We start from the raw sequence: 27,787 nt of genomic DNA, 5'->3' as shown, positions 1-27,787 counted from the left end.
AGCATTTTATGCATTTTATATATTTTAAGCATTTTATGCATTTGATGCATTTTATACATTTTAAGCATTTTTTGCATTTTATACATTTTATACATTTTAAGCATTTTATGCATTTTATACATTTTAAGCATTTTATGCATTTGATGCATTTTATGCATTTTAAGCATTGTATGCATTTTATGCATTTTAGCATTTTATCTATTTTATGCATTTTATGCATTTTATGCATTTTATACATTTTAAGCATTTTATGGATTTTATCTATTTTATGCATTTTAAGCATTTTACGCATTTTAAGCATTTTATGCATTTTATACATTTCATGCATTCTATGCGTTTCATGCATTTTATGCATTGTAAGCATTTTATAAATTTTATGCATTGTAATCATTTTATGCATTTTAAGTATTTTATGCATTTTTTTGCATTTTATGCATTTTATGCATTTTAAGCATTTTATGCATTTTATGCATTTTATGCATTTTAAGCATGTTATGCATTTTATCTATTTTATGCATTTTAAGCATTTTATGCATTTTAAGGATTTTATGCATTTTAAGCATTGTATGCATTTTATGTATTTTATACATTTCATGCATTTTATACATTTTATGCATTTTAAGCATTGTATGCATTTTATACATTTCATGCATTTTATACATTTTATGCATTTTATGCCTTTTATGCATTTTATCTATTTTATGCGTTTTATGCATTTTAAGCATTGTATGCATTTTAAGCATTTTAAGCATTTTAAGCATTTTAAGCATTTTATGCATTTTAAGCATTTTATGCATTTTATGCATTTTATGCATTTTAAGCATTTTATGCTTTTTAAGCGTTTTGAGCATTTTAAGCATTTTAAGCATTTTATGCATTTTATGCATTTTATGCATTTTATGCATTTTAAGCATTTTATGCTTTTTAAGCGTTTTGAGCATTTTAAGCATTTTAAGCATTTTAAGCATTTTATGCATTTTAAGCATTTTATGCATTTTATGCATTTTATACATTTTAAGCATTTTAAGCATTTTATGGATTTTATCTATTTTATGCATTTTAAGCATTTTATACATTTTAAGCATTTTATGCATTTGATGCATTTTAAGCATTTTATGCATTTTAAGCATTTTATGGATTTTATCTATTTTATGCATTTTATACATTTTAAGCATTTTATGCATTTTATGCATTTTATGCATTTTATGCATTTTATGCATTTTATGCATTTTATGCATTTTATCTATTTTATGCGTTTTATGCATTTTAAGCATTGTATGCATTTTAAGCATTTTAAGCATTTTAAGCATTTTATGCATTTTAAGCATTTTATGCATTTTAAGCGTTTTGAGCATTTTAAGCATTTTAAGCATTTTAAGCATTTTATGCATTTTATGCATTTTATGCATTTTAAGCATTTTATGCATTTTATGCATTTTAAGCATTTTATGCATTTTATACATTTTAAGCGTTTTAAGCATTTTAAGCATTTTATGGATTTTATCTATTTTATGCATTTTAAGCATTTTATACATTTTAAGCATTTTATGCATTTGGTGCATTTGATGCATTTTAAGCATTTTATGCATTTTAAGCATTTTATGGATTTTATCTATTTTATGCATTTTATACATTTTAAGCATTTTATGCATTTTATGCATTGTATGCATTTTATGCATTTTATGCATTTTATACATTTTAAGCATTTTATGGATTTTATACATTTTATGCATTTTATGCATTTTATGCATTTTATACATTTTAAGCATTTTATGGATTTTATCTATTTTATGCATTTTAAGCATTTTACGCATTTTATGCATTTTATGCATTTTATGCATTTTATGCGTTTCATGCATTTTATGCATTGTAAGCATTTTATAAATTTTATGCATTGTAATCATTTTATGCATTTTAAGTATTTTATGCATTTTTTTTGCATTTTATGCATTTTAAGCATGTTATGCATTTTATCTATTTTATGCATTTTAAGCATTTTATGCATTTTAAGCATTTTAAGCATTTTAAGCATTTTATGCATTTTAAGGATTTTATGCATTTTAAGCATTGTATGCATTTTATGTATTTTATACATTTCATGCATTTTTTGCATTTTATGCCTTTTATGCATTTTATCTATTTTATGCGTTTTATGCATTTTAAGCATTGTATGCATTTTATGCATTTTAAGCATTTTAAGCATTTTATGCATTTTATGCATTTTAAGCATTTTAAGCATTTTATGGATTTTATACATTTTATGCATTTTAAGCATTTTAAGCATTTTATGGATTTTATACATTTTATGCATTTTAAGCATTTTATGCATTTAATGCATTTTAAGCATTTTATGCATTTTAAGCAATTTATGCATTTTAAGCATTTTATGCATTTTAAGCATTTTATACATTTTAAGCATTTTATGCATTGTAAGCATTTTATGCATTTTATGCATTTTATGCATTGTAATCATATTATGCATTTTATACATTTTATGCATTTTAAGCATTTTATGCATTTTATGCATTTTATGCATTTTATACATTTTATACATTTTAAGCATTTTATACATTTTATGCATTGTAAGCATTTTATGCATTTTATGCATTGTAAGCATTTTATGCATTGTAAGCATTTTATGCATTTTATGCATTTTATACATTTTATACATTTTATACATTTTAAGCATTTTATGCATTGTAAGCATTTTATGCATTGTAATCATATTATGCATTTTATACATTTTATGCATTTTAAGCATTTTATGCATTTTATGCATTTTATACATTTTATGCATTTTAAGCATTTTATGCATTTTAAGCATTTTATACATTTTAAGCTGTGACGACCCATCCTATGGTGTGTAGTGTTGCTGTGAGTTCTAATGGTTTTCTGTTTCTGTGTAGGAGGAGGGGACCAGCCTGCAGGGGTGTGCCTAGACGACGAGGCACACCTGACTCCAATCACCTGCTGGAGTATTTAAGCAGGCTGGTCAGGGCCATTCTGTCTCTCTCCCCTACACAGGAAACATTGTTTGCTTTTGGTTCCTTTTGAGTTTAGTTCTACCTTGTTTCTGCACCTTGCACATACACTACATTTTCACACATCCATACATGCACTACACTACTGATACCACTGACTATACACACCCCATTCTACTTAAGTATAACTTTTTGGTTCTTTTAGTTATTAATAAATACATTTAAAGTTAACTCTGTGTGTCGTCTCCCATGTTTGTCATGATGTGATTCAGTTCATGACAAGATGGGGGCTCGTCACTTTTTAACCTAAATTAGTGATAATTAAACTTAAGCGTTTTCTATCACACAATTAAGTTTGTTATTTAGGTTTTGTTGGGGTTTGTTCTTAAGTTGAACAAATTGGGTTGGGAGACACACACAGTTTGTATTTTGGTTGGGGGGGAGAGAGCATTAAGGAACTCATTTTTTCTTAGTGCAGGTTTTTTTGAAGTTAAGTGAGTGGTGAAGTCCTTGGGGTTCCAACTTCCGGTAGATTTTAACGGTGGTTCTCCATATGGGAATCTCTGTGTTTTTTTTTGGTTTAGACTGTGTTCCACAAAAGATGGGATGGAGTGGTACCACTGAGATGCCTTGTCGGAATGGGGGACTCAGGAGGGCCACTGAAGACTAGGGGTGAGCGAGTTAGTCAGTTTGTGGTAGGCAGGTTAGATAGGGGAGTTGGGCTCCGGGGTCTTGTTCCACTTTTTTGTTGAAACCTTTGCACACTTTTTTTGAAAAAATGAGTTTGGTCGAGGAATTTATTAAGGCTCCCTCTGTGGAGCTTCTAGATAAATGCACAAAAGACCAACTGTTAAACATCGCAGAACACTACAAAATTGAGATCCGTGACAAGCGGTTAAAATTTAGGGTCAAGATATTTCTCATGGACAGCTTGGTGACACAGGACGTATTACCGGAGGAGGAGGTGCAGCTATTGGATGACGAGGAAGATGGTAAAACATTTTCATTTTCTGCTAGGCAGTTAACGTTTCAACAACAAAAGGAATTGCTGGAAATTAAGCTGGAACATGAGAAGGAGATTGAAAAAATGAGACAAAAGACTGAATTGCTAAAGTTGGAATTGGAGCAGGAGAAGTTAAAATTGAGTGTTAGTGAAGCAAAGCAGTTTAATGTAGGATCTAATTTGAAATTGCTTCCCAAGTTTTCAGAGACGGATCCAGATTTGTTTTTTTCCCTGTTTGAGCGTGTGGCAGACGCCAGGGGCTGGACTGATGGTGAGCGCACTCTACTACTCCAATGTGTTTTCACAGGTAAGGCCCAGGAGGCCTATGCTTCTTTGACAATAGCAGAAAGTAAAAGATATGAAGTGGTAAAAAGTACAGTGCTGCGGGCATATGAATTAGTACCAGAAGCTTATCGACAACGTTTTAGGAATTGGAGGAAAAATGACCAGCAAACGTATGTTGAATTTGTAAGAGATATGTTGGTCCAGTTTAACAGATGGTGTGTTGCGTCAGAGGTTAAAACATTCAAAGAGCTTTGTGATCTGCTAACTCTGGAACAATTAAAAACCTGTGTACCCGCTAATATTGCTACATACATAACCGAGAGAAAAGTTAAGACACCCCAAGAAGCAGCCATCTTGGCTGATGAATACGGTTTAATACACAAAAGTGTAGTTGGTGGTGTCTATACGCATCAGACCGGTGGGCCAGTGTTTATAGGAAAACGCTTTGGGGGGCTGGGGGATTCAAGGTTTTCTGAGTTTGAAGATGGTTCAGGGAAACAGGATGAGTCTAATGTTTGTAATTTTTGCCATAAAAGCGGACACTGGAAAAAGGATTGTTTTGCTCTTAAAGCTAGAGAGAAGCTGTTAAGTGGTGCACCAATCAAACCGGCCGCTTTGGCTGCATCTGCCATTCCCTCACCTCAGCTAAATGTTGAGATGGAAAGTGTTTCGAACATCAGGTGTTCCACTGGGTGTGACTCTGAGTATTCAGCATTCATTTCGGAGGGTTATGTAGCACTACCTGGTATGAAGGCAGTAAGAGTTAACATCTTGAGAGATACAGGTGCATTACATACTTTTATTCGTCAAGACGTAATGCCATTTTACTCAGGTTCAGAGACAGGAGATTTCATGTTGATGCGAGGTATGGGTATGCAGATCATTCCCGTACCGCTCCATAGAATGACCATAGTCTGCGGGTTGGTTAGTGGGGAGGTGGTGGTTGGAGTGCGTCCTGAATTACCAGTGGAAGGGGTTGACATAATCCTGGGTAATGATTTGGCAGGGGATAAAGTGTGGCCTAAAGGAAAAGCTAGGCTGTGTCATGTGAGTCTGTTGAAACCATACGGTTCTCAAATGTCGGCGTCCCAAAGCTCCAGTGACGTCCCTTACGTTGAGCCTTCATTGTGCACGGGCACGGTGGGCGGTTCTTCGGCGGGGGAGGTTAATGGAGGGGGAGATTGGCCGGCAGATGAGAATGGGATTCCAGTGCGGGTAAACAACGCTGAGGCATTAAAAGCTTTACCCAAAGTACTTGGACCGCTGGCTGAGAAAAAAAGGAAGGAGTGGGTTTCGATGGTTAATGGCTATCCGTTGCTATTTGCAGACACACCATCACAGACACAGCTGATAGAGCACGATATTGGAGAGGCAAAACGAGCCCAACTGGATAAGGAGGTTAGGTACATGCTGGATAACAATTTGGCAGAACCCTCAAATGGCAGTTGGGCCTCTGTGTCTCGTTTGGGTAAAAAGCCTGATTCAATTTTTCGACCTTGCACAGACTTAAGGAAAGTCAACAGTGTTACAAAACCTGACTTGTTCCCTTTACCACGCATGGAAGATTGCCTTAGACCAAGTAGGTTCTGCAGTTGTGGTACCTCTTACTGTTATTCTGAAGTCTAAGGTTTATTTGGTCAGATAAGGCTGTGTTTTTGTAAAACTGCCAAGTACAGTTATTCGATATTGGTGCCTGTATCCATCTATTTACGCTGCCCATCATCACTCTTAAAACTGTTCCTACAGGTGACTGAGGGGGTGAGTGGGTGGTTGGATGGATGGGTCAGGTATTAGTATGATTAATGAGAACTGTAAAGTTGAATTAAATGTTACGGAGTACCTGGTTGGTCTCCTATCTTATGGGGGGGGGTGTGACGACCCATCCTATGGTGTGTAGTGTTGCTGTGAGTTCTAATGGTTTTCTGTTTCTGTGTAGGAGGAGGGGACCAGCCTGCAGGGGTGTGCCTAGACGACGAGGCACACCTGACTCCAATCACCTGCTGGAGTATTTAAGCAGGCTGGTCAGGGCCATTCTGTCTCTCTCCCCTACACAGGAAACATTGTTTGCTTTTGGTTCCTTTTGAGTTTAGTTCTACCTTGTTTCTGCACCTTGCACATACACTACATTTTCACACATCCATACATGCACTACACTACTGATACCACTGACTATACACACCCCATTCTACTTAAGTATAACTTTTTGGTTCTTTTAGTTATTAATAAATACATTTAAAGTTAACTCTGTGTGTCGTCTCCCATGTTTGTCATGATGTGATTCAGTTCATGACAAAGCATTTTATGCATTTTAAGCATTTTATGCATTTTAAGGATTTTATGCATTTTAAGCATTTTATGCATTGTAATCATATTATGCATTTTATACATTTTAAGCATTTTATACATTGTAAGCATTTTATACATTTTAAGGATTTTATGCATTTTAAGGATTTTATGCATTTTATACATTTTATGCATTTTATGCATTTTAAGCATTTTAAGCATTGTATGCATTTTATGCATTTTATCTATTTTATGCATTTTATGCATTTTAAGCATTTTAAGCATTTTATGCATTTTAAGCATTTTATGCATTTTATGCATTTTAAGCATTTTATGCATTTTAAGCATTTTATGCATTTTATGCATTTTATACATTTTAAGCATTTTTTGCATTTTATACATTTTATACATTTTAAGCATTTTATGCATTTTATACATTTTAAGCATTTTATGCATTTGATGCATTTTATGCATTTTAAGCATTTTTTGCATTTTATACATTTTATACATTTTATACATTTTATACATTTTAAGCATTTTATGCATTTTATATATTTTAAGCATTTTATGCATTTGATGCATTTTATACATTTTAAGCATTTTTTGCATTTTATACATTTTATACATTTTAAGCATTTTATGCATTTTATACATTTTAAGCATTTTATGCATTTGATGCATTTTATGCATTTTAAGCATTGTATGCATTTTATGCATTTTAGCATTTTATCTATTTTATGCATTTTATGCATTTTATGCATTTTAAGCATTTTAAGCATTTTATGCATTTTATGCATTTAATGCATTTTATACATTTTAAGCATTTTTTGCATTTGATGCATTTTAAGCATTTTATGCATTTTAAGCATTTTTTGCATTGTATGCATTTTAAGCATTTTATGCGTTTCATGCATTTTATGCATTGTAATCATTTTATGCATTGTAATCATTTTATGCATTTTAAGTATTTTATGCATTTTTTGCATTTTATGCATTTTATACATTTTATGCATTGTAATCATATTATGCATTTTATACATTTTATGCATTTTAAGCATTTTATGCATTTTATACATTTTATGCATTTTAAGCATTTTATGCATTTTAAGGATTTTATGCATTTTATGCATTTTATACATTTTATACATTTTATACATTTTATACATTTTATACATTTTAAGCATTTTATGCATTGTAAGCATTTTATGCATTGTAATCATATTATGCATTTTATACATTTTATGCATTTTAAGCATTTTATGCATTTTATGCATTTTATACATTTTAAGCATTTTAAGCATTTTATGCATTTTAAGCATTTTATGCATTTTAAGGATTTTATGCATTTTAAGCATTTTATGCATTGTAATCATATTATGCATTTTATACATTTTAAGCATTTTATACATTGTAAGCATTTTATACATTTTAAGGATTTTATGCATTTTAAGGATTTTATGCATTTTATACATTTTATGCATTTTATGCATTTTATGCATTTTAAGCATTTTAAGCATTTTATGCATTTTATACATTTTAAGCATTTGATGCATTTGATGCATTTTATGCATTTTAAGCATTGTATGCATTTTATGCATTTTATCTATTTTATGCATTTTATGCATTTTAAGCATTTTAAGCATTTTATGCATTTTAAGCATTTTATGCATTTTATGCATTTTATGCATTTTAAGCGTTTTATGCATTTTATGCATTTTATACATTTTAAGCATTTTTTGCATTTTATGCATTTTAAGCATTTTTTGCATTTTATGCATTTTATGCATTTTATGCATTTTAAGCATTGTATGCATTTTATGCATTTTATGCATTTTAAGCATTTCATGCATTTTATGCATTGTAATCATTTTATGCATTGTAATCATTTTATGCATTTTAAGTATTTTATGCATTTTTTGCATTTTATGCATTTTATGCATTTTATGCATTTTATACATTTTATGCATTGTAAGCATTTTATGCATTTTATACATTTTAAGCATTTTATACATTTTATGCATTGTAAGCATTTTATGCATTGTAATCATATTATGCATTTTATACATTGTATGCATTTTAAGCATTTTATGCATTTTATGCATTTTATACATTTTATGCATTTTAAGCATTTTATACATTTTATGCATTTTAAGCATTTTATGCATTTTAAGCATTTTATACATTTTAAGCATTTTATGCATTTTAAGCATTTTATGCATTTTAAGGATTTTATGCATTTTAAGCATTTTATGCATTGTAATCATATTATGCATTTTATACATTTTAAGCATTTTATACATTGTAAGCATTTTATACATTTTAAGGATTTTATGCATTTTAATGCATTTTATGCATTTTATGCATTTTATGCATTTTATACATTTTATACATTTTAAGCATTTTTTGCATTTGATGCATTTTAAGCATTTTATGCATTTTAAGCATTTTTTGCATTTTATGCATTTTAAGCATTGTATGCATTTTAAGCATTTTATGCGTTTCATGCATTTTATGCATTGTAATCATTTTATGCATTGTAATCATTTTATGCATTTTAAGTATTTTATGCATTTTTTGCATTTTATGCATTTTATGCATTTTATACATTGTAATCATATTATGCATTTTATACATTTTATGCATTTTAAGCATTTTATGCATTTTATACATTTTATGCATTTTAAGCATTTTATGCATTTTAAGGATTTTATGCATTTTAAGCATTTTATGCATTGTAAGCATTTTATGCATTGTAATCATATTATACATTTTTTACATTTTAAGCATTTTATACATTTTAAGCATTTTATACATTTTAAGGATTTTATGCATTTTAAGCATTTTATACATTTTAAGCATTTTATGCATTGTAAGCATTTTATGCATTTTATGCATTTTATGCATTGTAATCATATTATGCATTTTATACATTTTATGCATTTTAAGCATTTTATGCATTTTATGCATTTTATGCATTTTATACATTTTATGCATTGTAAGCATTTTATGCATTTTATGCATTGTAAGCATTTTATGCATTGTAAGCATTTTATGCATTTTATGCATTTTATACATTTTATACATTTTATACATTTTATACATTTTAAGCATTTTATGCATTGTAAGCATTTTATGCATTGTAATCATATTATGCATTTTATACATTTTATGCATTTTAAGCATTTTATGCATTTTATGCATTTTATACATTTTATGCATTTTAAGCATTTTATGCATTTTAAGCATTTTATACATTTTAAGCATTTTATGCATTTTAAGGATTTTATGCATTTTAAGCATTTTATGCATTGTAATCATATTATGCATTTTATACATTTTAAGCATTTTATACATTGTAAGCATTTTATGCATTTTATGCATTTTATACATTTTATGCATTTTAAGCATTTTATGCATTTTAAGCATTTTATACATTTTAAGCATTTTATGCATTTTATGCATTTTAAGGATTTTATGCATTTTAAGCATTTTATGCATTGTAATCATATTATGCATTTTATACATTTTAAGCATTTTATACATTGTAAGCATTTTATACATTTTAAGGATTTTATGCATTTTAAGGATTTTATGCATTTTATACATTTTATGCATTTTATGCATTTTAAGCATTTGATGCATTTGATGCATTTTATGCATTTTAAGCATTGTATGCATTTTATGCATTTTATCTATTTTATGCATTTTATGCATTTTAAGCATTTTAAGCATTTTAAGCATTTTAAGCATTTTATGCATTTTATGCATTTTATGCATTTTAAGCATTTTATGCATTTTATGCATTTTATACATTTTAAGCATTTTTTGCATTTTATACAATTTTATACATTTTATACATTTTAAGCATTTTATACATTTTATGCATTGTAAGCATTTTATGCATTGTAATCATATTATGCATTTTATACATTGTATGCATTTTAAGCATTTTATGCATTTTATGCATTTTATACATTTTATGCATTTTAAGCATTTTATGCATTTTAAGCATTTTATACATTTTAAGCATTTTATGCATTTTAAGCATTTTATGCATTTTAAGGATTTTATGCATTTTAAGCATTTTATGCATTGTAATCATATTATGTATTTTATACATTTCATACATTTTAAGCATTTTATACATTGTAAGCATTTTATACATTTTATACATTTTAAGGATTTTATGCATTTTAAGGATTTTATGCATTTTATACATTTTATGCATTTTATGCATTTTAAGCATTTTAAGCATTTTATGCATTTTATACATTTTAAGCATTTTATGCATTTGATGCATTTTATGCATTTTAAGCATTGTATGCATTTTATGCATTTTAGCATTTTATCTATTTTATGCATTTTATGCATTTTAAGCATTTTAAGCATTTTATGCATTTTATGCATTTTATGCATTTTATGCATTTTATGCATTTTATACATTTTAAGCATTTTTTGCATTTGATGCATTTTAAGCATTTTATGCATTTTAAGCATTTTTTGCATTGTATGCATTTTAAGCATTTTATGCGTTTCATGCATTTTATGCATTGTAATCATTTTATGCATTGTAATCATTTTATGCATTTTAAGTATTTTATGCATTTTTTGCATTTTATGCATTTTATACATTTTATGCATTGTAATCATATTATGCATTTTATACATTTTATGCATTTTAAGCATTTTATGCATTTTATACATTTTATGCATTTTAAGCATTTTATGCATTTTAAGGATTTTATGCATTTTATGCATTTTATACATTTTATACATTTTATACATTTTATACATTTTATACATTTTAAGCATTTTATGCATTGTAAGCATTTTATGCATTGTAATCATATTATGCATTTTATACATTTTATGCATTTTAAGCATTTTATGCATTTTATGCATTTTATACATTTTATGCATTTTAAGCATTTTATGCATTTTAAGCATTTTATACATTTTAAGCATTTTATGCATTTTAAGCATTTTATGCATTTTAAGGATTTTATGCATTTTAAGCATTTTATGCATTGTAATCATATTATGCATTTTATACATTTTAAGCATTTTATACATTGTAAGCATTTTATACATTTTAAGGATTTTATGCATTTTAAGGATTTTATGCATTTTATACATTTTATGCATTTTATGCATTTTATGCATTTTATGCATTTTAAGCATTTTAAGCATTTTATGCATTTTATACATTTTAAGCATTTGATGCATTTGATGCATTTTATGCATTTTAAGCATTGTATGCATTTTATGCATTTTATCTATTTTATGCATTTTATGCATTTTAAGCATTTTAAGCATTTTATGCATTTTAAGCATTTTATGCATTTTATGCATTTTATGCATTTTAAGCGTTTTATGCATTTTATGCATTTTATACATTTTAAGCATTTTTTGCATTTTATGCATTTTAAGCATTTTTTGCATTTTATGCTTTTTTTGCATTTTATGCATTTTATGCATTTTAAGCATTGTATGCATTTTATGCATTTTAAGCATTTCATGCATTTTATGCATTGTAATCATTTTATGCATTGTAATCATTTTATGCATTTTAAGTATTTTATGCATTTTTTGCATTTTATGCATTTTATGCATTTTATGCATTTTATGCATTTTATACATTTTATGCATTGTAAGCATTTTATGCATTTTATACATTTTATACATTTTAAGCATTTTATACATTTTATGCATTGTAAGCATTTTATGCATTGTAATCATATTATGCATTTTATACATTGTATGCATTTTAAGCATTTTATGCATTTTATGCATTTTATACATTTTATGCATTTTAAGCATTTTATGCATTTTAAGCATTTTATACATTTTAAGCATTTTATGCATTTTAAGCATTTTATGCATTTTAAGGATTTTATGCATTTTAAGCATTTTATGCATTGTAATCATATTATGTATTTTATACATTTTATACATTTTAAGCATTTTATACATTGTAAGCATTTTATACATTTTAAGCATTTTATACATTTTAAGGATTTTATGCATTTTAAGGATTTTATGCATTTTATACATTTTATGCATTTTATGCATTTTAAGCATTTTAAGCATTTTATGCATTTTATACATTTTAAGCATTTGATGCATTTGATGCATTTTATGCATTTTAAGCATTGTATGCATTTTATGCATTTTAGCATTTTATCTATTTTATGCATTTTATGCATTTTAAGCATTTTAAGCATTTTATGCATTTTATGCATTTTATGCATTTTATACATTTTAAGCATTTTTTGCATTTGATGCATTTTAAGCATTTTATGCATTTTAAGCATTTTTTGCATTTTATACATTTTAAGCATTTTATGCATTTTATGCATTTTAAGGATTTTATGCATTTTAAGCATTTTATGCATTGTAATCATATTATGCATTTTATACATTTTAAGCATTTTATACATTGTAAGCATTTTATACATTTTAAGGATTTTATGCATTTTAAGGATTTTATGCATTTTATACATTTTATGCATTTTATGCATTTTAAGCATTTGATGCATTTGATGCATTTTATGCATTTTAAGCATTGTATGCATTTTATGCATTTTATCTATTTTATGCATTTTATGCATTTTAAGCATTTTAAGCATTTTAAGCATTTTAAGCATTTTATGCATTTTATGCATTTTATGCATTTTAAGCATTTTATGCATTTTATGCATTTTATACATTTTAAGCATTTTTTGCATTTTATACAATTTTATACATTTTATACATTTTAAGCATTTTATACATTTTATGCATTGTAAGCATTTTATGCATTGTAATCATATTATGCATTTTATACATTGTATGCATTTTAAGCATTTTATGCATTTTATGCATTTTATACATTTTATGCATTTTAAGCATTTTATGCATTTTAAGCATTTTATACATTTTAAGCATTTTATGCATTTTAAGCATTTTATGCATTTTAAGGATTTTATGCATTTTAAGCATTTTATGCATTGTAATCATATTATGTATTTTATACATTTCATACATTTTAAGCATTTTATACATTGTAAGCATTTTATACATTTTATACATTTTAAGGATTTTATGCATTTTAAGGATTTTATGCATTTTATACATTTTATGCATTTTATGCATTTTAAGCATTTTAAGCATTTTATGCATTTTATACATTTTAAGCATTTTATGCATTTGATGCATTTTATGCATTTTAAGCATTGTATGCATTTTATGCATTTTAGCATTTTATCTATTTTATGCATTTTATGCATTTTAAGCATTTTAAGCATTTTATGCATTTTATGCATTTTATGCATTTTATGCATTTTATACATTTTAAGCATTTTTTGCATTTGATGCATTTTAAGCATTTTATGCATTTTAAGCATTTTTTGCATTGTATGCATTTTAAGCATTTTATGCGTTTCATGCATTTTATGCATTGTAATCATTTTATGCATTGTAATCATTTTATACATTTTAAGTATTTTATGCATTTTTTGCATTTTATGCATTTTATACATTTTATGCATTGTAATCATATTATGCATTTTATACATTTTATGCATTTTAAGCATTTTATGCATTTTATACATTTTATGCATTTTAAGCATTTTATGCATTTTAAGGATTTTATGCATTTTATGCATTTTATACATTTTATACATTTTATACATTTTAAGCATTTTATGCATTGTAAGCATTTTATGCATTGTAATCATATTATGCATTTTATACATTTTATGCATTTTAAGCATTTTATGCATTTTATGCATTTTATACATTTTATGCATTTTAAGCATTTTATGCATTTTAAGCATTTTATACATTTTAAGCATTTTATGCATTTTAAGCATTTTATGCATTTTAAGGATTTTATGCATTTTAAGCATTTTATGCATTGTAATCATATTATGCATTTTATACATTTTAAGCATTTTATACATTGTAAGCATTTTATACATTTTAAGGATTTTATGCATTTTAAGGATTTTATGCATTTTATACATTTTATGCATTTTATGCATTTTATGCATTTTATGCATTTTAAGCATTTTAAGCATTTTATGCATTTTATACATTTTAAGCATTTGATGCATTTGATGCATTTTATGCATTTTAAGCATTGTATGCATTTTATGCATTTTATCTATTTTATGCATTTTATGCATTTTAAGCATTTTAAGCATTTTATGCATTTTAAGCATTTTATGCATTTTATGCATTTTATGCATTTTATGCATTTTAAGCGTTTTATGCATTTTATGCATTTTATACATTTTAAGCATTTTTTGCATTTTATGCATTTTAAGCATTTTTTGCATTTTATGCTTTTTTTGCATTTTATGCATTTTATGCATTTTAAGCATTGTATGCATTTTATGCATTTTAAGCATTTCATGCATTTTATGCATTGTAATCATTTTATGCATTGTAATCATTTTATGCATTTTAAGTATTTTATGCATTTTTTGCATTTTATGCATTTTATGCATTTTATGCATTTTATACATTTTATGCATTGTAAGCATTTTATGCATTTTATACATTTTATACATTTTAAGCATTTTATACATTTTATGCATTGTAAGCATTTTATGCATTGTAATCATATTATGCATTTTATACATTGTATGCATTTTAAGCATTTTATGCATTTTATGCATTTTATACATTTTATGCATTTTAAGCATTTTATGCATTTTAAGCATTTTATACATTTTAAGCATTTTATGCATTTTAAGCATTTTATGCATTTTAAGGATTTTATGCATTTTAAGCATTTTATGCATTGTAATCATATTATGTATTTTATACATTTTATACATTTTAAGCATTTTATACATTGTAAGCATTTTATACATTTTAAGCATTTTATACATTTTAAGGATTTTATGCATTTTAAGGATTTTATGCATTTTATACATTTTATGCATTTTATGCATTTTAAGCATTTTAAGCATTTTATGCATTTTATACATTTTAAGCATTTGATGCATTTGATGCATTTGATGCATTTGATGCATTTTATGCATTTTAAGCATTGTATGCATTTTATGCATTTTATGCATTTTAGCATTTTATCTATTTTATGCATTTTATGCATTTTAAGCATTTTAAGCATTTTATGCATTTTATGCATTTTATGCATTTTATACATTTTAAGCATTTTTTGCATTTGATGCATTTTAAGCATTTTAAGCATTTTTTGCATTTTATGCATTGTAAGCATTTTATGCATTTTATGCATTTTATGCATTGTAATCATATTATGCATTTTATACATTTTATGCATTTTAAGCATTTTATGCATTTTATGCATTTTATGCATTTTATACATTTTATACATTTTAAGCATTTTATACATTTTATGCATTGTAAGCATTTTATGCATTTTATGCATTTTATGCATTGTAAGCATTTTATGCATTGTAAGCATTTTATGCATTTTATGCATTTTATACATTTTATATATTTTATACATTTTAAGCATTTTATGCATTGTAAGCATTTTATGCATTGTAATCATATTATGCATTTTATACATTTTATGCATTTTAAGCATTTTATGCATTTTATGCATTTTATACATTTTATGCATTTTAAGCATTTTATGCATTTTAAGCATTTTATACATTTTAAGCATTTTATGCATTTTAAGCATTTTATGCATTTTAAGGATTTTATGCATTTTAAGCATTTTATGCATTGTAATCATATTATGCATTTTATACATTTTAAGCATTTTATACATTGTAAGCATTTTATACATTTTAAGGATTTTATGCATTTTAAGGATTTTATGCATTTTATACATTTTATGCATTTTATGCATTTTAAGCATTTTAAGCATTTTATGCATTTTATACATTTTAAGCATTTGATGCATTTGATGCATTTTATGCATTTTAAGCATTGTATGCATTTTATGCATTTTATCTATTTTATGCATTTTATGCATTTTAAGCATTTTAAGCATTTTATGCATTTTAAGCATTTTATGCATTTTAAGCATTTTATGCATTTTAAGCATTTTATGCATTTTAAGCATTTTATGCATTTTAAGGATTTTATGCATTTTAAGCATTTTATGCATTGTAATCATATTATGCATTTTATACATTTTAAGCATTTTATACATTGTAAGCATTTTATACATTTTAAGGATTTTATGCATTTTAAGGATTTTATGCATTTTATACATTTTATGCATTTTATGCATTTTATGCATTTTAAGCATTTTAAGCATTTTATGCATTTTATACATTTTAAGCATTTGATGCATTTGATGCATTTTATGCATTTTAAGCATTGTATGCATTTTATGCATTTTATCTATTTTATGCATTTTATGCATTTTATGCATTTTAAGCATTTTAAGCATTTTAAGCATTTTATGCATTTTATGCATTTTATGCATTTTAAGCGTTTTATGCATTTTATGCATTTTATACATTTTAAGCATTTTTTGCATTTTATGCATTTTAAGCATTTTTTGCATTTTATGCTTTTTTTGCATTTTATGCATTTTATGCATTTTAAGCATTGTATGCATTTTATGCATTTTAAGCATTTCATGCATTTTATGCATTGTAATCATTTTATGCATTGTAATCATTTTATGCATTTTAAGTATTTTATGCATTTTTTGCATTTTATGCATTTTATGCATTTTATGCATTTTATACATTTTATGCATTGTAAGCATTTTATGCATTTTATACATTTTATACATTTTAAGCATTTTATACATTTTATGCATTGTAAGCATTTTATGCATTGTAATCATATTATGCATTTTATACATTGTATGCATTTTAAGCATTTTATGCATTTTATGCATTTTATACATTTTATGCATTTTAAGCATTTTATGCATTTTAAGCATTTTATACATTTTAAGCATTTTATGCATTTTAAGCATTTTATGCATTTTAAGGATTTTATGCATTTTAAGCATTTTATACATTGTAAGCATTTTATACATTTTATACATTTTAAGGATTTTATGCATTTTAAGGATTTTATGCATTTTATACATTTTATGCATTTTATGCATTTTAAGCATTTTAAGCATTTTAAGCATTTTATGCATTTTATACATTTTAAGCATTTTATGCATTTGATGCATTTTATGCATTTTAAGCATTGTATGCATTTTATGCATTTTAGCATTTTATCTATTTTATGCATTTTATGCATTTTAAGCATTTTAAGCATTTTATGCATTTTATGCATTTTATGCATTTTATACATTTTAAGTATTTTTTGCATTTGATGCATTTTAAGCATTTTATGCATTTTAAGCATTTTTTGCATTGTATGCATTTTAAGCATTTTATGCGTTTCATGCATTTTATGCATTGTAATCATTTTATGCATTGTAATCATTTTATGCATTTTAAGTATTTTATGCATTTTTTGCATTTTATGCATTTTATACATTTTATGCATTGTAATCATATTATGCATTTTATACATTTTATGCATTTTAAGCATTTTATGCATTTTATACATTTTATGCATTTTAAGCATTTTATGCATTTTAAGGATTTTATGCATTTTATACATTTTATACATTTTATACATTTTATACATTTTAAGCATTTTATGCATTGTAAGCATTTTATGCATTGTAATCATATTATGCATTTTATACATTTTATGCATTTTAAGCATTTTATGCATTTTATGCATTTTATACATTTTATGCATTTTAAGCATTTTATGCATTTTAAGCATTTTATACATTTTAAGCATTTTATGCATTTTAAGCATTTTATGCATTTTAAGGATTTTATGCATTTTAAGCATTTTATGCATTGTAATCATATTATGCATTTTATACATTTTAAGCATTTTATACATTGTAAGCATTTTATACATTTTAAGGATTTTATGCATTTTAAGGATTTTATGCATTTTATACATTTTATGCATTTTATGCATTTTATGCATTTTATGCATTTTAAGCATTTTAAGCATTTTATGCATTTTATACATTTTAAGCATTTGATGCATTTGATGCATTTTATGCATTTTAAGCATTGTATGCATTTTATGCATTTTATCTATTTTATGCATTTTATGCATTTTAAGCATTTTAAGCATTTTATGCATTTTAAGCATTTTATGCATTTTATGCATTTTATGCATTTTAAGCGTTTTATGCATTTTATGCATTTTATACATTTTAAGCATTTTTTGCATTTTATGCATTTTAAGCATTTTTTGCATTTTATGCTTTTTTTGCATTTTATGCATTTTATGCATTTTAAGCATTGTATGCATTTTATGCATTTTAAGCATTTCATGCATTTTATGCATTGTAATCATTTTATGCATTGTAATCATTTTATGCATTTTAAGTATTTTATGCATTTTTTGCATTTTATGCATTTTATGCATTTTATGCATTTTATACATTTTATGCATTGTAAGCATTTTATGCATTTTATACATTTTATACATTTTAAGCATTTTATACATTTTATGCATTGTAAGCATTTTATGCATTGTAATCATATTATGCATTTTATACATTGTATGCATTTTAAGCATTTTATGCATTTTATGCATTTTATACATTTTATGCATTTTAAGCATTTTATGCATTTTAAGCATTTTATACATTTTAAGCATTTTATGCATTTTAAGCATTTTATGCATTTTAAGGATTTTATGCATTTTAAGCATTTTATGCATTGTAATCATATTATGTATTTTATACATTTTATACATTTTAAGCATTTTATACATTGTAAGCATTTTATACATTTTAAGCATTTTATACATTTTAAGGATTTTAAGGATTTTATGCATTTTATACATTTTATGCATTTTATGCATTTTAAGCATTTTAAGCATTTTATGCATTTTATACATTTTAAGCATTTGATGCATTTGATGCATTTTATGCATTTTAAGCATTGTATGCATTTTATGCATTTTAGCATTTTATCTATTTTATGCATTTTATGCATTTTAAGCATTTTAAGCATTTTATGCATTTTATGCATTTTATGCATTTTATACATTTTAAGCATTTTTTGCATTTGATGCATTTTAAGCATTTTATGCATTTTAAGCATTTTTTGCATTTTATGCATTGTAAGCATTTTATGCATTTTATGCATTTTATGCATTGTAATCATATTATGCATTTTATACATTTTATGCATTTTATGCATTTTATGCATTTTATGCATTTTATGCATTTTATACATTTTATACATTTTAAGCATTTTATACATTTTATGCATTGTAAGCATTTTATGCATTTTATGCATTGTAAGCATTTTATGCATTGTAAGCATTTTATGCATTTTATGCATTTTATACATTTTATATATTTTATACATTTTAAGCATTTTATGCATTGTAAGCATTTTATGCATTGTAATCATATTATGCATTTTATACATTTTAAGCATTTTATACATTGTAAGCATTTTATACATTTTAAGGATTTTATGCATTTTAAGGATTTTATGCATTTTATACATTTTATGCATTTTATGCATTTTAAGCATTTTAAGCATTTTATGCATTTTATACATTTTAAGCATTTGATGCATTTGATGCATTTTATGCATTTTAAGCATTGTATGCATTTTATGCATTTTATGCATTTTATCTATTTTATGCATTTTATGCATTTTAAGCATTTTAAGCATTTTATGCATTTTAAGCATTTTATGCATTTTAAGCATTTTATGCATTTTAAGCATTTTATGCATTTTAAGCATTTTATGCATTTTAAGGATTTTATGCATTTTAAGCATTTTATGCATTGTAATCATATTATGCATTTTATACATTTTAAGCATTTTATACATTGTAAGCATTTTATACATTTTAAGGATTTTATGCATTTTAAGGATTTTATGCATTTTATACATTTTATGCATTTTATGCATTTTATGCATTTTAAGCATTTTAAGCATTTTATGCATTTTATACATTTTAAGCATTTGATGCATTTGATGCATTTTATGCATTTTAAGCATTGTATGCATTTTATGCATTTTATCTATTTTATGCATTTTATGCATTTTAAGCATTTTAAGCATTTTATGCATTTTAAGCATTTTATGCATTTTATGCATTTTATGCATTTTAAGCGTTTTATGCATTTTATGCATTTTATACATTTTAAGCATTTTTTGCATTTTATGCATTTTAAGCATTTTTTGCATTTTATGCTTTTTTTGCATTTTATGCATTTTATGCATTTTAAGCATTGTATGCATTTTATGCATTTTAAGCATTTCATGCATTTTATGCATTGTAATCATTTTATGCATTGTAATCATTTTATGCATTTTAAGTATTTTATGCATTTTTTGCATTTTATGCATTTTATGCATTTTATGCATTTTATACATTTTATGCATTGTAAGCATTTTATGCATTTTATACATTTTATACATTTTAAGCATTTTATACATTTTATGCATTGTAAGCATTTTATGCATTGTAATCATATTATGCATTTTATACATTGTATGCATTTTAAGCATTTTATGCATTTTATGCATTTTATACATTTTATGCATTTTAAGCATTTTATGCATTTTAAGCATTTTATACATTTTAAGCATTTTATGCATTTTAAGCATTTTATGCATTTTAAGGATTTTATGCATTTTAAGCATTTTATGCATTGTAATCATATTATGTATTTTATACATTTTATACATTTTAAGCATTTTATACATTGTAAGCATTTTATACATTTTAAGCATTTTATACATTTTAAGGATTTTATGCATTTTAAGGATTTTATGCATTTTATACATTTTATGCATTTTATGCATTTTAAGCATTTTAAGCATTTTATGCATTTTATACATTTTAAGCATTTGATGCATTTGATGCATTTTATGCATTTTAAGCATTGTATGCATTTTATGCATTTTAGCATTTTATCTATTTTATGCATTTTATGCATTTTAAGCATTTTAAGCATTTTATGCATTTTATGCATTTTATGCATTTTATACATTTTAAGCATTTTTTGCATTTGATGCATTTTAAGCATTTTATGCATTTTAAGCATTTTTTGCATTTTATGCATTGTAAGCATTTTATGCATTTTATGCATTTTATGCATTGTAATCATATTATGCATTTTATACATTTTATGCATTTTAAGCATTTTATGCATTTTATGCATTTTATGCATTTTATGCATTTTATACATTTTATACATTTTATACATTTTATACATTTTATACATTTTATGCATTGTAAGCATTTTATGCATTTTATGCATTGTAAGCATTTTATGCATTGTAAGCATTTTATGCATTTTATGCATTTTATACATTTTATACATTTTATACATTTTAAGCATTTTATGCATTGTAAGCATTTTATGCATTGTAATCATATTATGCATTTTATACATTTTATGCATTTTAAGCATTTTATGCATTTTATGCATTTTATGCATTTTAAGCATTTTATGCATTTTAAGCATTTTATACATTTTAAGCATTTTATGCATTTTAAGCATTTTATGCATTTTAAGGATTTTATGCATTTTAAGCATTTTATGCATTGTAATCATATTATGCATTTTATACATTTTAAGCATTTTATACATTGTAAGCATTTTATACATTTTAAGGATTTTATGCATTTTAAGGATTTTATGCATTTTATACATTTTATGCATTTTATGCATTTTAAGCATTTTAAGCATTTTATGCATTTTATACATTTTAAGCATTTGATGCATTTGATGCATTTTATGCATTTTAAGCATTGTATGCATTTTATGCATTTTATCTATTTTATGCATTTTATGCATTTTAAGCATTTTAAGCATTTTATGCATTTTAAGCATTTTATGCATTTTATGCATTTTATGCATTTTAAGCATTTTATGCATTTTATGCATTTTATACATTTTAAGCATTTTTTGCATTTTATACATTTTATACATTTTAAGCATTTTATACATTTTATGCATTGTAAGCATTTTATGCATTGTAATCATATTATGCATTTTATACATTGTATGCATTTTAAGCATTTTATGCATTTTAAGCATTTTATACATTTTAAGCATTTTATGCATTTTAAGCATTTTATGCATTTTAAGGATTTTATGCATTTTAAGCATTTTATGCATTGTAATCATATTATGTATTTTATACATTTCATACATTTTAAGCATTTTATACATTGTAAGCATTTTATAAATTTTATACATTTTAAGGATTTTATGCATTTTAAGGATTTTATGCATTTTATACATTTTATGCATTTTATGCATTTTAAGCATTTTAAGCATTTTAAGCATTTTATGCATTTTATACATTTTAAGCATTTTATGCATTTGATGCATTTTATGCATTTTAAGCATTGTATGCATTTTATGCATTTTAGCATTTTATCTATTTTATGCATTTTATGCATTTTAAGCATTTTAAGCATTTTATGCATTTTATGCATTTTATGCATTTTATACATTTTAAGCATTTTTTGCATTTGATGCATTTTAAGCATTTTATGCATTTTAAGCATTTTTTGCATTGTATGCATTTTAAGCATTTTATGCGTTTCATGCATTTTATGCATTGTAATCATTTTATGCATTGTAATCATTTTATGCATTTTAAGTATTTTATGCATTTTTTGCATTTTATACATTTTATGCATTGTAATCATATTATGCATTTTATACATTTTATGCATTTTAAGCATTTTATGCATTTTATACATTTTATGCATTTTAAGCATTTTATGCATTTTAAGGATTTTATGCATTTTATGCATTTTATACATTTTATACATTTTATACATTTTATACATTTTAAGCATTTTATGCATTGTAAGCATTTTATGCATTGTAATCATATTATGCATTTTATACATTTTATGCATTTTAAGCATTTTATGCATTTTATGCATTTTATACATTTTATGCATTTTAAGCATTTTATGCATTTTAAGCATTTTATACATTTTAAGCATTTTATGCATTTTAAGCATTTTATGCATTTTAAGGATTTTATGCATTTTAAGCATTTTATGCATTGTAATCATATTATGCATTTTATACATTTTAAGCATTTTATACATTGTAAGCATTTTATACATTTTAAGGATTTTATGCATTTTAAGGATTTTATGCATTTTATACATTTTATGCATTTTATGCATTTTATGCATTTTAAGCATTTTAAGCATTTTATGCATTTTATACATTTTAAGCATTTGATGCATTTGATGCATTTTATGCATTTTAAGCATTGTATGCATTTTATGCATTTTATCTATTTTATGCATTTTATGCATTTTAAGCATTTTAAGCATTTTAAGCATTTTAAGCATTTTATGCATTTTATGCATTTTATGCATTTTATGCATTTTAAGCGTTTTATGCATTTTATGCATTTTATACATTTTATACATTTTAAGCATTTTTTGCATTTTATGCATTTTAAGCATTTTTTGCATTTTATGCATTTTATGCATTTTATGCATTTTATGCATTTTAAGCATTGTATGCATTTTATGCATTTTAAGCATTTCATGCATTTTATGCATTGTAATCATTTTATGCATTGTAATCATTTTATGCATTTTAAGTATTTTATGCATTTTTTGCATTTTATGCATTTTATGCATTTTATGCATTTTATACATTTTATGCATTGTAAGCATTTTATGCATTTTATACATTTTATACATTTTATACATTTTAAGCATTTTATACATTTTATGCATTGTAAGCATTTTATGCATTGTAATCATATTATGCATTTTATACATTGTATGCATTTTAAGCATTTTATGCATTTTATGCATTTTATACATTTTATGCATTTTAAGCATTTTATGCATTTTAAGCATTTTATACATTTTAAGCATTTTATGCATTTTAAGCATTTTATGCATTTTAAGGATTTTATGCATTTTAAGGATTTTATGCATTTTAATCATATTATGTATTTTATACATTTTATACATTTTAAGCATTTTATACATTGTAAGCATTTTATACATTTTAAGCATTTTATACATTTTAAGGATTTTATGCATTTTAAGGATTTTATGCATTTTATACATTTTATGCATTTTATGCATTTTAAGCATTTTAAGCATTTTATGCATTTTATACATTTTAAGCATTTGATGCATTTGATGCATTTTATGCATTTTAAGCATTGTATGCATTTTATGCATTTTAGCATTTTATCTATTTTATGCATTTTATGCATTTTAAGCATTTTAAGCATTTTATGCATTTTATGCATTTTATGCATTTTATACATTTTAAGCATTTTTTGCATTTGATGCATTTTAAGCATTTTATGCATTTTAAGCATTTTTTGCATTTTATGCATTTTAAGCATTGTATGCATTTTAAGCATTTTATGCGTTTCATGCATTTTATGCATTGTAATCATTTTATGCATTGTAATCATTTTATGCATTTTAAGTATTTTTTGCATTTTTTGCATTTTATGCATTTTATGCATTTTATACATTTTATGCATTGTAATCATATTATGCATTTTATACATTTTATGCATTTTAAGCATTTTATGCATTTTATGCATTTTATACATTTTATGCATTTTAAGCATTTTATGCATTTTAAGGATTTTATGCATTTTAAGCATTTTATGCATTGTAAGCATTTTATGCATTGTAATCATATTATACATTTTAAGCATTTTATACATTTTAAGCATTTTATACATTTTAAGGATTTTATGCATTTTAAGCATTGTATGCATTTTAAGCATTGTATGCATTTTAAGCATTTTATGCATTGTAAGCATTTTATGCATTGTAATCATATTATGCATTTTATACATTTTATGCATTTTATACATTTTAAGCATTTTATGCATTTTATGCATTTTATGCATTGTAAGCATTTTATGCATTTTATGCATTACAATCATTTTATGCATTTTAAGTATTTTATGCATTTTTAGCATTTTATGCATTTTATACATTTTATGCATTTTTAGCATTTTATGCATTTTATACATTTTAAGCATTTTAAGCCTTTTATCTATTTTATGCATTTTAAGCATTTTATGCATTTTAAGCATTTTATGCATTTTAAGCATTTTATGCATTTTAAGCATTTTAAGCATTTTATGCATTTTAAGCATTGTATGCATTGTATGCATTTTATGCATTGTATGCATTTTATGCATTGTAAGCATTTTATGCATTGTATGCATTGTAAGCATGTTATGCATTTTAAGTATTTTATGCATTTTATGCATTTTATGCATTTTATACATTTTAAGCATTTTAAGAGGGAGAGAGGGGAGAGGGAGAGAGGGAGAGAGAGACAGAGGGGGAGAGGGAGAGAGAGAGAGAGGGGGGAGAGGGAGAGAGGGGGAGAGGGAGAGAGGGAGAGAGGGGGAGATGGGGAGAGAGAGGGGGAGGGACTCACTGTCTGCCTGTCTGCCTGCCTCTTCCTGTCTCTGCCTTATCCCTCGAAACCGCTTATCGCTGCTTGCAGCTATATTTATTATTATTATTATTATTATTATTATTATTATTATTGTCATTAAATTGCTAAACAATCCATTTCGACGCACATCGGCCCAAATACATGTCATGGTCCAGGTCCATGGACAGTTCATTCGCGATCATTACAAAAAGAGTGTAGCAGTGTACCTTCAAATAGGTAGTATTCAAATAGTATTTATCTGATGAAGGTGGCTGGTGTTTGGGCTATTTCAATGGAATTCGTCCTGGGTTGTCAAATAGAATGATCACAACACCGTCACCAAGTCCAAGACAAATAGAGTTTACTGGCCAGCTCAATAACAGACATATATGCTATATGGTATATCTATATATATGCTATTCCTTCTGTAAATGGGGTGTGGTTGGTTGGTCAAAGATGCACACAGGAATGAGTAGGAAAGTTGTCAGTGTTAAAAGGTCATGTCAGTCCAGTCGCTGTATAGGTCTTATACCATAAGAAGCGCACACCTCTCTCTCTCATCTGATTAGGTAAAAATAACAGGTAAAAATAACGGCTTGATCCAGTTGATCCAGTTGTCACTGTGCCTGCTATGTTATTTGTTATATGATGGTTGCAGTGACGTGTAATTGCGCATGACACATGCGTGCCACACATGTCTGTTTGGTTAATATTTTGATTATTATGATGATAATGATTATAATACAATACACATGGGACGTTATACAAGCATTATATGATTTCGTTTTGATATAATTTCAACGGGGCATCATTCAAGAAGGCTTTCTGTCCGTCAGACATTCACTGTTTGTCATAATAATATGAATATGAATAATAATAACCATCTTATTGACTATATGCGCGGACTTTCGATTGACTCTCTGTCCGTCAATGATTCACTGTTTGTCAGGATAATAATGATTGAATCCGTTGAAATCATATTCAGATGTGCATGCTGCCTGCATATAGATAGATAGATGGACAGAAAGACATATATTCAGATGTGCGTGCTGCGTGCAGATAGATTGATGGACAGACGGACGGACGGACGGACGGACGGACGGACGGACGGACCACCCACCCTGTAATAGATACAGGAATGCTTGCTGTTAACACTGCTATTATATCTGATAAGCCTAACCAGCATTTATTTATAACAATCCCTGCACTTCTATGGTAATACAAATAATTGAAACTGCATCTAAGGCTAAAAGCAGCTCCAAAGTGGTTGAGTTACAGGGTGATTAACATTAGAAACTTCATTAGAAAATTATTTTACATTAATTAATTATACGCCGTGCCGTGCCGTACGTGTGGGAGGAACTAGGGGGGGAATAGTTATAGTATACCCTCCAAAAAAATCTAGAACACACCACAGATAGATAGATAGATAGATAGATAGATAGATAGATAGATAGATAGATAGATAGATAGGGGTGTGTGTGTGTGTGTGTGTGTGTGTGTGTGTGTGTGTGTGTGTGTGTGTGTGTGTGTGTGTGTGTGTGTGTGTGTGTGTAGAGGGGGAAAAAAGAGCAGACCACGTGCGTAATTACGCACGGAAAACTCCGGCTTGATATCGTTTGACATTATAATAAATTATAAAATAAATTATAATAGATTCATGACAGATACACCGGAAAATATAAACTTGACAGATCATAGAAACATTAAAATTATAAGAATTCAAGTAAAATTTACAGAGATCTGGCCTGATGAAATCTCAACGCAAAATATGCCACAGGTCAGTGGCGGGTTTTTGCGGGT

The 27,787-nt window shown here is 25.7% G+C and overlaps 1 pseudogene across 1 annotated transcript in view; it reads left to right on the top strand.

Annotated features, from left to right (window-relative positions):
• Positions 1-3,759: 3,759 nt before the first annotated feature.
• Positions 3,760-27,787, top strand: part of LOC308085220 (GTPase IMAP family member 9-like) — a 49,983-nt pseudogene continuing 25,955 nt past the window's right edge. Inside the window, exon 1 of the transcript in view lies at positions 3,760-3,973. The product of the transcript in view is annotated as a GTPase IMAP family member 9-like (transcript). The remainder of the gene's footprint in view (positions 3,974-27,787) is intronic.

This window comes from Gymnoscopelus braueri, assembly GCF_963280865.1.
Source record: "Gymnoscopelus braueri genome assembly, chromosome: 5".
NCBI classification, from domain to species: Eukaryota; Metazoa; Chordata; class Actinopteri; order Myctophiformes; family Myctophidae; genus Gymnoscopelus; species Gymnoscopelus braueri.
This window is presented reverse-complemented; position numbering and strand designations above follow the sequence as displayed.